The sequence below is a fragment of the Borostomias antarcticus genome, assembly GCF_949987555.1.
Source record: "Borostomias antarcticus genome assembly, chromosome: 5".
Lineage (NCBI taxonomy): Eukaryota > Metazoa > Chordata > Actinopteri > Stomiiformes > Stomiidae > Borostomias > Borostomias antarcticus.
The window spans coordinates 2,016,840-2,029,339 of NC_140238.1; the positions used below are offsets into that span (position 1 = coordinate 2,016,840).

The window sequence follows — 12,500 nt, forward strand, 5'->3', positions numbered from 1 at the left end:
AGGGACAATATGACGCGTGTGCGTAGCATACTAACACTTACTGTTGATCCAAGATCATTCATGGCTGAATACACAGAGAAAAATACAAAACACACACACACACACAGTACACACACATACACAGTACACACAAAGATGGATACGGACATGAAACACACACTCTCTCTCTGTATGTCTCTCTTACACACCCGATCAGAATTCACGCTCAAGATAGAGATAAGAAACCAATTTCGTCTCTGTAGAATATTCTATTGTCTTCCATCCATCATTTCCACTCTGGAGAACAATGTGTTTTTATAGGTGACCGCATTTCTCTGCCACTTTGCATTGGACACCATGGCTACGGTCGTCAACAGGAAGCACTTGTAGGCAGGGGAGGGGCAGAGGGCAGAGTAGGCGGGGCTTCTGCAGCGGTAACCGTGGCAACCTCGTCTGTTGTCATCGCCGCCGGCCTGTCCTTAAAGTCGCACAGAAACGGACGTTTGAGATCATCTAACTTCCGTAGTTTGACGTATTTTCGACGCAAACAAGCTATGAGGGTGGGACATATGTTTAGAGGAATTTGATTGGAACATTGTCAATTGGACGGGTTTTAAGAACTTTAGACAGATTCGATAGAAGGATAGCGTTGATTGACGGGTGGATGTCTTGAGATTATTGGCCTAAAATCTAAAGTTCCTGTTGTCGTCATTGCACGTGACCTACCGTTTTCCAGGAAGTAAGAAATTATATACATTGATATAAGATTACAACAAAAGTAGAATTTTGTAATTCTTTTGGTATACATCGTTGAACAGGTGAACACTGATGTGAATGAGTTGGCCAACAAGTGGAAAAACATCTGTGACAGATCTTTTCCTGAATTTAAATCCAAGTGTATTTCACACTGTTCTACGTCATAGGCAAGAGTATACAATTACAAGTGTATAATTACATTGTCTGCGCAATCGGCCGCTGTACCATGAATGACTAGCGCGCGCGAGGTGACGCACAGAACGCACAAACGCGTTGACGCAGAAGCATAAAACAAGCTTTAATTGCATGTGAGTGCGAGCGCGGTCACCGGCAACACCAAGGACGATATAAGGCGTGTTCCCCGCGCTCTCTGTGGACCGCACACGTGTCGAAACGATCAGCGAGCAAGACCACGAGGAAGACCGCCGATCAAGAGCACGAGGAGGACCGTCGATCGGCGAGCAAGACCACGAGGAAGACCGCCGATCGCCGAGCAAGACCATGAGGAAGACCGCCGATCGCCGAGCAAGACCATGAGGAAGACCGCCGATCGCCGAGCAAGACCACGAGGAAGACCGCAGACTATAAAAACGCCCCTGCTACCCACTAGGCCGCTCGCATAAAAGGGTCGTCAAGGCGACCCCCCTCCTCCCCCGACTATCTCTCGTAAAAGGTCGGAGTTCAAGATGTCTCCTGGAGAATCCCGAGCCTTGGGGCTCGCCCGCCCAGTCTGAATGCTCATCCTGCTCAACCCGCCCACGCTGTCGGGGCCTAGCAGGAGACACCAGTCTAGTAGGGGAGTCTTTGTGACAGTCTGCTGGGCCAGTCTAGTAGGGGAGTCTTTGTGACAGTCTGCTGGGCCAGTCTAGTAGGGGAGTCTTTGTGACAGTCTGCTGGGCCAGTCTAGTAGGGGAGTCTTTGTGACAGTCTGCTGGGCCAGTCTAGTAGGGGAGTCTTTGTGACAGTCTGCTGGGCCAGTCTAGTAGGGGAGTCTTTGTGACAGTCTGCTGGGTCAGTCTAGTAGGGGAGTCTTTGTGACAGTCTGCTGGGCCAGTCTAGTAGGGGAGTCTTTGTGACAGTCTGCTGGGCCAGTCTAGTAGGGGAGTCTTTGTGACAGTCTGCTGGGCCAGTCTAGTAGGGGAGTCTTTGTGACAGGGACAAATTTCTTGTCAAATAAACTAAACTAAAAACTAAGACGGGGGCGAACGTTTTTTTTTTTTTGCTTTTTGATTCCGGAACACATTCAGCTGGGATATGACGTCATCTCCTGTACAAAAGGAGCGCAGCTTAAGAGCACACAGTCCATTCTTAAGAGCACCGTCCATTAATGAACTGACCTTCCTGGCCCACTTGAGATCCACTTAGAAACCAAGCAGTCTGGCCGACAGCACACACCACCGAGTGGCTCGGTTTCATCTGTTCCCTGCGTCTCCCATCGCCAAACGTGTCACTGGCTCGGAAAACAGCACGCTGTGTACACTCGACGACAGAACTATCCGGCACCAACCGTCTAGAACCGGGTCGCCTAGGCGCACAGTCACAGACACAAACCATAAATTACCGGAGCTGCTTACAATGGTACACATTCATGAGAACGCACGCTTTTAACGGAGCGAGGTAATCCGAGTGGGTCCGGACGCCATGATCTAATCTTTCATAAAAACGTCAAACACTTCCAAGCCGCTGCATGTCTCTCTCTACACGCCGCTGAGCTGCTGATGGAAGTTTCTGGTTGGCCAAAGTGTCTGTTATTTCAAACCCAATCCAGAGCGCCATTTTTGGATAAGGCACCTGGAAAATTGTATCAACCGTCGTTAATGGCCGTGATGACGTCCAATGGGCAGCGATGTTTTGAGAATAAAACGTTTTTTCGGAGTGTTTTATTTTATTTTACGAGCATGACATGGGTGTTTTCTCACAGTCGCTAATTGACCACAAAAGTCACTGTAGACGTTGTAAGTATATTACAGCAATGAGGCAGCTTCACCAAAACAAACAGAGAGAGAGAGAGAGAGAGAGAGAGAGAGAGAGAGAGAAAGAGAGGGAAAGAGAGAGAGGGAGAGAGAGAGAGAGAGAGAGCGAGAGAGAGAGAGAGAGAAAAAGAGAGAGAGAGAGATGGAGAGAGAGAAAGAGAGAGAAATGGAGAGAGAGAGAGAGATGGAGAGAGAGAGAGATGGAGAGAGAGAGAGAGAGAAAAGATGGAGAGAGAGAGAGAGAGAAAGCGAGAGAGAAAGAGAGAGGGAGAGAAAGAGAGAGAGAGAGAAAGACAGAGAGAGAGGGAGAGACTGTTTTTCCTCCTTTATCTACAGTACCACAGATTCTTATGACATTGAACAAGCAGGATGCAGGAAGCAGTAGAGAGACCAAGCAGAGAGAGATCTCTGGAAATATAACAAGGCGCAAGCAGGACTACTGGATGAAGAGGGAAGACTCCTCATTACCCTGGGAACTATTCACCTCTACCTCAACGGGCTTCTCCTCTTCTGCCTCTCACTCAAGCTCTTTCACAGAGCAGGGGCATGGTTTTACTGTGGTCTGTGTGTGTGTGTATGTGTGTGTTGTGAGAAAGAGAGAAAGACACACAGAAAGGCTGTGAGTTTGTGCACATATACGCCTGTGAGAAAGGTCTCCGTCTTGTGCTGGAATGTGCAAATCTGTGTGTGTGTGTGTGTGTGTGTGTTTCTATTATGTGCATGTGTGTGTCTTGAGTGCATGTGAGTGTCTGAATGTGTGTGTGTGTGTGTGTGTGTGTGTGTCTGAGTGTGTGAGTGTGTGTGTATGTGTGTGTCTGAGTGTGTGTGTGTGCATGCGTGCGTGTGTCTGAGTGTGTGTGTATGTGTGTCTGAGTGTGTGTGTGAGTGTGTGTGTGTGTGTGTGTCTGAGTGTGTGTGTCTGAGTGTGTATGTGTGTGTCTGAGTGTGTGTGTGTGTATCTGAGTGTGTGAGTGTGTGTGTATGTGTGTGTGTGTGTGTGACTGTGTGTGTGTGTGTGTGTGTGTGTGTGTGTGTCTGAGTGTGTGTGTGTGTGTGTGTGTGTGTGTGTGCCTATAGGCCCGTCAATAGACCCATGTCTCTTTAATGGGGGTCTGTTCCCAGCTCTGCTGCTCCGTCTCTCAGTCATGAAGACACAAAGAGCCTGGCAGGCCTGTGGGGGGGGGGGGGGGGGGGGGGGGGGGCAGGCCGGGACGGGACAGGGGTGGGGGGGCAGGGGGGGGCCAGGAACCGAGGGACAGCTTTGAGCTCTCAGCTGTGACGGAGGAAAGAGAGAGAGGGGGAGAAAGAAAGAGAGAGAGAGAAGGAGAGAGAGGCTGGGAAGGATAGTGACTGAGTGGGGAGACAGATGAAGAGAGAGTGAGAATGGGAGAGAGAGAGAGAGAGAGAGAGAGGGGAGAGAGAGAGAGAGAGAGAGTCAGAGGGAGAGAGAGAGAGAGAGAGAGAGAGAGAGAGAGAGAGAGAATAACCAGAGAGACAGAGCTCAAGAAGACTGCGGCCTCCTACTCAGGATCCAGTCCGATCTGCTATACGAACAGAAACAGCGCCAGCCGCTCCAGTATAAACCAGTCCAGTATAAACCGTTCCAGTATAAACCTGTCCAGTATAAACCGTTCCAGTCTAAACCGTTCCAGTATAAACCTGTCCAGTATAAACCGTTCCAGTCTAAACCATTCCAGTATAAACCGCTCCAGTATAAACCGCTCCAGTCTAAACCGTTCCAGTATAAACCGCTCGATTCAGAATCGATTCAGAATCGATGAATCGATTTTTTGAACCCAGCCCTAGTCAGAAGTTCAATGTGGATGTGAGAAAATGTGTTTTGAAAAAGAAAGAAAAAAACACACTAACACCAGCGGCTAATTGCCCCATGCTGGGGGCAGATGAGGTTATCTGTGCTCAGCGTGGAAAAGGACCAGCTCTCCTCGTCTGCTGGCTCATTTTTGGGTCGCTAAAGAGGAAATTATAATGATTTGTTTCCCTTTCGCAAACATGCAGTGTTCGTTGGGTGTGTGCGCCAGAGTTAACGGGGTAAATTCAGAAGAGAATAAACCACATGCAGTGATAAGTCAACAACAGTGACGAGGGTTCGTGACCGTGAAACGTCCCCGACTTGAAGGGTTCATGTTAAATAAATAAATTTAAGCACAGCAGACTATTATATTGTCACTCTCGTTCCGCGTAGCACTGTAAGTTGACAAAAAAAGCTTCAGCAAGGATTTTTCTCGATGCAAGCTGAGCTCAGGTGTTCATCGGGAGTACTAATCCCTAAACCTGTTTAAAATGAGCTCTGTCTCTCTTCTTCACGAGCACATTGTTCTCAGAGACATTTCTCACACACGTTTCGCCCTGTAAGCTTCCGAAGCGATGATGCAACTTCCTGCGACACAGGTGAGCGGTGATGCAACTTCCTGTGACACAGGTGAATGCGGAGCGGTGACGCCACTACCACTCTCCGTTGCCGTGCGCTGTGTCGGCGTCAAGCAACGAAGGTCGCCAAGCTTATGACAGCCGGCACTTTGTCAGGCATGTTAAACACAAGCTTGCAGTTGTTTTCAGATGATGTGTTGTTGTATCAACGTGAGCCACATGACAAGTGGGCCCCGATACCATGGCTGGCGTCTTCATGTGAAATCTCCTTGATCCAGTTTCAACGGGAGGACAAAAGATCACACAGGATCACGCTGTTCTTTCTCCTTCTCTTCATTCTGAGGTCGAGACAGATCAAAAACACCCATTTGACACATTCACTGTCTCTCGTACAATATGCTACAACATGAACCCTTTCTTTCACCTTCGTCTGTCAAGTCTAGTGGCGCTCGCTCTGTAAAAACATGCCAGGCTAGTCTCTCATTTGCTTGCCATGCAAAGAGCGCCTTAGCCGACAGACACATCTGCCTGGTTGGCAAACCCACTCACTGCGACATAAATGATCTGTTAAAAGTTCGACATACAATTCTTTTTTGTTATTACATCTCAGAGAGTCACACAATGAGTGAACCAGCAGAGGTGAGGCTGAGCAAATATAATTCGGGGCCAATTAGCTCCAGGGCGCTGTCCCCTAACATGGATCTGTAAATACTGGATGTGTAATGATTGTCCTTTTTGGCGTCTGTGTCTCTTTGCCGTGCAAATCCCGCCCAAGGTCTACAAGATTATCCTCTCTCTTAAAGAGACAAGCGGTGAATTTCAGAACGGGGCGGATCAACCATGCAACTGGATTAGTACATATGACGTAATTTGAAAATATTAAAATGACAGATAGATGTGGTAACTCACTCAGCCTGTGACTGAATAGTCTAAATATCCTCTCCCGTAATCACCGGGATCCGCTCTTTGATCTAGCAGTTAGACTTGACATGATTCTCCATAGAGAGGGTTGCCGGTTCGATCCCCGCCCGTGCCAGACAGTAAGCCTCCATCGCAAGTCTACTGATTCAGCCACTGACGTATTGAGAAACTTCAATCCAGACCCAACTCAAACCATCACGCAACATCCTGCCATATACAGCCACTGATCATTAAACATCCTGCCATATACAGCCACTGATCATTGAACATCCTGCCATATACAGCCACTGATCACACAACATCCTGCCATATACAGCCACTGATCACACAACATCCTGCCATATACAGCCACTGATCACACAACATCCTGCCATATACAGCCACTGATCATTAAACATCCTGCCATATACAGCCACTGATAATTAAACATCCTGCCATATACAGCCACTGATCATTAAACATCCTGCCATATACAGCCACTAATCACGCAACATCCTGCCATATACAGCCACTGATCATTGAACATCCTGCCATATACAGCCACTGATCATTAGACATCCTGCCATATACAGCCACTGATCACAACATCCTGCCATATACAGCCACTGATCACAACATCCTGCCATATACAGCCACTGATCACGCAACATCCTGCCATATACAGTCACTGATCAAACATCCTGCCATATACAGCCACTGATCACACAACATCCTGCCATATACAGCCACTGATCATTAAACATCCTGCCATATACAGCCACTGATCACAAAACATCCTGCCATATACAGCCACTGATCACACAACATCCTGCCATATACAGCCACTGATCACACAACATCCTGCCATATACAGCCACTGATCATTAAACATCCTGCCATATACAGCCACTGATCATTAAGCATCCTGCCATATACAGCCACTGATCACACAACATCCTGCCATATACAGCCACTGATCATTGAACATCCTGCCATATACAGCCACTGATTATTAAACATCCTGCCATATACAGCCACTGATCACGCAACATCCTGCCATATACAGCCACTGATCATTAAACATCCTGCCATATACAGACACTGATCACACAACATCCTGCCATATACAGCCACTGATCATTAAACATCCTGCCATATACAGCCACTGATCATTAAACATCCTGCCATATACAGCCACTGATCATTAAAGTGAGTTCAAAAGTGCAAAATCCACAAACAAGGTCCACCATGACAAACCCTAGATTCCTTTATCAGAGGGTAATTTTCAAAAAAACAGAAACTCCACAAATGATGTCCAATGATGTCATCAATGCATCATTTGACATAATTTGTGGAGATTCTGTTGTTGTTGTTTTTAAAGCATGAAAGCTAGGTCCAGGGAACATTGAGGGAAGAAAAATCACATGACTTGTAACATACTGCAGATTTTGGAATGATAGAAAGCGGGTTGCTAATCGGGGAAGTGCTCCTTTAATAGACAGATCTCTGAGTCTGGGGGGGAACTGAGGAGTTTACCTCACTGGATGGCAACTGCAGCCTGTGAGGAAGAGCAGGAGTAGTCTTCCTCTCCGGGTGCAACACAGATGTCCTGGCACCTCCTACGCACCTCCAAACACAGCACATGGAAGTGCGGAAAGTCTTTGAAGTTAGTCATGGAAGTGCGGAAAGTCTTTGAAGTTAGTCTTGAAAGTGTGGATGTCCTGGATGATGGTTCTTCTCCCCGGACCAGACTGTTCTACCCTCCCTAATGAGTGAGCTGGTTTTCTGTTGCTTTGACTGGTGGACTGGTATAACACGTTTCATATTTTTTTGTATCTGTATCTGTTTTGGCGTGCTTCACGGGGCAAAAGTGCAAAAGTGCAGTTGCAACAAAGAGCTTTGATTGAAACATTCGCCATGATACGAGCTCCCCTGAAGGGTTTGCGCTAAACTCTTGACGAGTTCGCATAACATGTTCTCCCTGCTCTAGGCCTCCTCTTCTAATTGAAAGACTTAAAACGGGTATTCCCGGCAAGGGTTACCATGGAAACGGTCCCTTGTGACATAAAAAAAAAATACCTCACACACCTTGTGAGGTAAAAATTGATTTGGGGGCGGGGTTAAACCGACTTCAAAAGGAAACTGCAGACCTACATGGTAGGCTGATTAGCTCAGCGGGGGGGGGGGGGAAAATAGCGAGCAAATAACCAGATAACTATAGCTCATCGAAGGGCACGATTTGCATTCTAGGCCGCTAATCGATAATGAAGTTTACCCAAGGGTTGTGAAATCAATTTCCTTATGCATCCATTTAAACCGTGGCTTCTCTCAGCGTCCTCCCACACATACAGAAGACATCTATGTTGATGCGGTCGAACTAACAACAGCATCTGCATATTAATCAGTGTCGCTCCATGTAAATCATTTCAGTTTATAAATAAGTATATCGCCTAGACTGAAATACAATGAAACAAGTAAACCAACATCCTTCTTTTTATCCTAAATAATAAGTGTTTGGGTAAATTAGATTGGGTAAGCCACCGGCTGGCCTCACACTTGAGTGTCCTTCGAGGCTGGGAGTAGGACTGCAAAGGAACTGGGTCACCTAGCTCTGACTTAGCCAGGGCCCAATTCAAACACTTCACTTCTTTACTGCTTCCTGACTTAGCCAGGGCCCGATTCAAACACTTCACTTCTTTACTGCTTCCTGACTTAGCCAGGGCCCGATTCAAACACTTCACTTCTTTACTGCTTCCTGACTTAGCCAGGACCCGATTCAAACACTTCACTTGTTTACTGCTTCCTGACTTAGCCAGGGCCCGATTCAAACACTTCTTTACTGCTTCCTGACTTAGCCAGGGCCCGATTCAAACACTTCACTTTACTGCCTCCTTGACTTAGCCAGGGCCCGATTCAAACACTTCACTTTACTGCTTCCTGACTTAGCCAGGGCCCGATTCAAACACTTCACTTTACTGCTTCCTGACTTAGCCAGGGCCCGATTCAAACACTTCACTTCTTTACTGCTTCCTGACTTAGCCAGGGCCCGATTCAAACACTTCACTTCTTTACTGCTTCCTGACTTAGCCAGGGCCCGATTCAAACACTTCACTTCTTTACTGCTTCCTGACTTAGCCAGGGCCCGATTCAAACACTTCACTTTACTGCTTCCTGACTTAGCCAGGGCCTGATTCAAACACTTCACTTCTTTACTGCTTCCTGACTTAGCCAGGGCCCGATTCAAACACTTCACTTTACTGCTTCCTGACTTAGCCAGGGCCCGATTCAAACACTTCACTTTACTGCTTCCTGACTTAGCCAGGGCCCAATTCAAACACTTCACTTTACTGCTTCCTTCTGTCCCTGATCTAACAGAGTTCGACGGGTGTAAGAGCGGTCATTGCTTCCCTGGTTATTTCCTTACAAAGGGAGCTAAGGGAGCCATATGCATTTCTACCGGCCAATCGTCTTCTGCCGTGATCTCACTCTGAGAAGCACATCAGATGTTTGTTTTTTTCCATTCTCAGCCTACCTCACCAAACAAATTCAGATTGCAAGAATGCAACAGAGCCAAGAATTGGATTCAGTTCGCCCTTTTAAAAAGGTAACAGCAGAGGGAGGCCAGCGCCGGTGAAGTGGTTGATCAAAGCATGACCACAGTTTGCACACAGCAGTGATGACAGATGCAAAGAAACCAAAGCACTTTCCAGGCACGATTTCTACAGTACATCCAAAGCAAATCGTTAGTAGGAACATTGCATTGGATCAGACGCAGACTGGATGTTGGATGGATTCCTATCCTTTGCGATCATGTACACTTTTCTGAATCATAAACGATGTCTTAAGCAATGTTTTTTGGGGGGGTTTGCTTGCCACCTGTTACAAGTCACATACTGTCCAACCTCCAGGAGGGAACAGCAGAGGGTTTGAAGGAAAAGGTCTGTTTGAAGAGCAGGTCTTTCAACAGAGTAGGTGTGCAAACTTCCTCTTCCGCCTTGAGGAAACAGCAAAAGGTACTGAACACACAAACAAGACAATGGGTGATTGATTCATCATATCGGAGAGACCAGCTTTGTGGTTTGAAGAGATAAATGTAATATGCACTGCTGACATCACGCAACTTGGACGTTCTTCCACATTCCAAACAGATGAAATGCCCAACAAAGACTTATCTAAAAGCAAGCTCAGACACAGCGATCAAACAGGATATCTTCTACATGATAGGGGAAGACCTGCTGCCTATAACCACACCACTATTTTTTTTAAATGTTCTGTTGGAGATTAGAAGCAGAGAAAAGGTACCGCATTCACATGGCGAGCACGGAGAGACTCAGGAAAAGCTTCTTTCTGCAAGCCATCCGTCTCCTGAATGACTCTAACGTACAGTAGCACTACACCCAGGGGAACAGGATATCTAGTGTACACAACACAACCACTAACAACGCAATATCCTACACCCCCCCAGGGATTATTATTATAGCTATAGCATGTACATAACTCACCAAGCCCCCCAGGTTATTCATTTCTTATTTATCCACATTCATTATATCCACATTTATTTCTTATTTATCCACATTCATTATATCCACATTTATTTCTTATATATCCACATAGCATGTACATCATCCATCTTATACTGTATAGAAAGGGCACTTATTGACTTATTGTGTAATTTGTGTTAATTTGTCAACTCTGTAATTTTCGTAATTTGTTAATTTGAAATTTGTAAATTTGGAATTGAGTATTAGAGTTTATCTGTATCAAGTGTGATCTTGGAGCCGGCAGCAACATTCCACTGTGACTGCACACTGTACATTACTGTACATGTGACAAATACAGTGAATCTTGAGCAATGCTGTATTATGAACCATGCTCCCATGCAGAAGTGGAGACAAAACTGGATAAAAGTACTTTTGTCTTTTATGAACGTAAATGAACACCTTTTTCAGCCCTTCCCATCATCAGAACGTGGCAGTAATGATGGTTTTAAGGACTAGCAGAGACAAGTGGACTTCCAACGGGACGAGGGGAAAGAGAGACTGCTGAGTAATCGCTGGGGAGCCGTAAACAATGGTGAGAGGATGATTGCTCGTGAGAGGATGATTGCTTGTGAGAGGATGATTGCTTTTCCAAAGCCCTACCTGCTCTCTGACCATCCTGCCCAGAGGTTTGGAGGCGAACCAAAAAATAAAACATCTCCCCCACACACATTTCTTTAGCTATTTTTAAAGTCAGGTCTTTGTCATCACAGCAGCCCCAGAGGACTATAACTTTATGCAACTCCACTTGAGGATCAGTTGGGACCTTTCTCCCGCCAAGCGACAGAGAGAAACACCTGCAACTAATAAAGTCTGTGGTAGTTGCTTTTTTTATTTTTTAAGTCCAGTTATAAGCCTCAGACGAAGAGTGACCTCACCGAGTTCTTACGTCAACCACTCCGAAAAGGTTTATCTGACTATATAACCGGTGACCTTTGAAAACCCGGGGTATTTTTAGAGGGAGGAAAATCGGCCAACCTTTTACAGTCTTACTTTGGGGCTTTTTAACGCTGGTCACCACAGGCTAGTATTTCAAACTGCACAACGTCAAAGTGAAGAGCTTGTGCTGAGATGAATGTGTGTAGGTTTCCCAGCATGCTCTGTCTTCAGAGAGCTGTGATGTAGGGGAGCTGTAGGCAGGTGAGCAAACACACGCACGCACACACGCACACACACACACACACACACACACGCACGCATGCACGCACGAACACACACACACACACACACACACACACACACGAACACACACACACACACACACGAACACACACACACAAACACACACACACACACACGAACACACACACACACACACACACGAACACACACACACACACACACGAACACACACACACACACACACACACACACACACGAACACACACACACTCACACACACACAAACACACACACACACACACAAACACACACACGAACACACACACACACACACTCAGCTCAGTCAGATGTGATGAGAGGAGTGTGGGTGGGCTTGGTCAGTGGGCAGGTTTAGATATACATGGGTCAGATGATGAGTGGGTGTCCCATAATGACCACCTTTTGGGCGGGGAGGCGCTGGTGTGACTCAGCTCACACCTCTCATCTTCCAGGGGGCTGACAGCTGAGGCTTCGGTTATCTAGTCTCTGCTACGCGTTATTCTGAGTCAAGCTATTAACTGATTTCATGTGTCATCAGCTAGCTTCAACTATCATCTCGGAGCTCGCGCCTTCAAACATCTGAACGTCCACATCTAAGAATCTCTCTCTCTCGAGGTCGTCCTCGGACGAGTCCTCCATCTGAGCTTCCAGCCATCTCTAGGGCTGGGTTAAAAAAAATCGATTAATCGATTCTGAATCGATTCTGAATCAAATGATTCAGAATCGATTCATGAATCCCAAAATCGATCTTTTATTTAATGAAGGAATGAAGGAATGAATAGTTCATTCATTCATTCAATGATTC

At 46.4% G+C, this 12,500-nt stretch overlaps 1 protein-coding gene across 1 annotated transcript in view; it reads right to left on the minus strand.

The window, feature by feature from the left end:
• Positions 1-12,500, minus strand: part of clmna (calmin a) — a 33,577-nt gene that overhangs the window by 15,263 nt on the left and 5,814 nt on the right. The window lies entirely within an intron of this gene.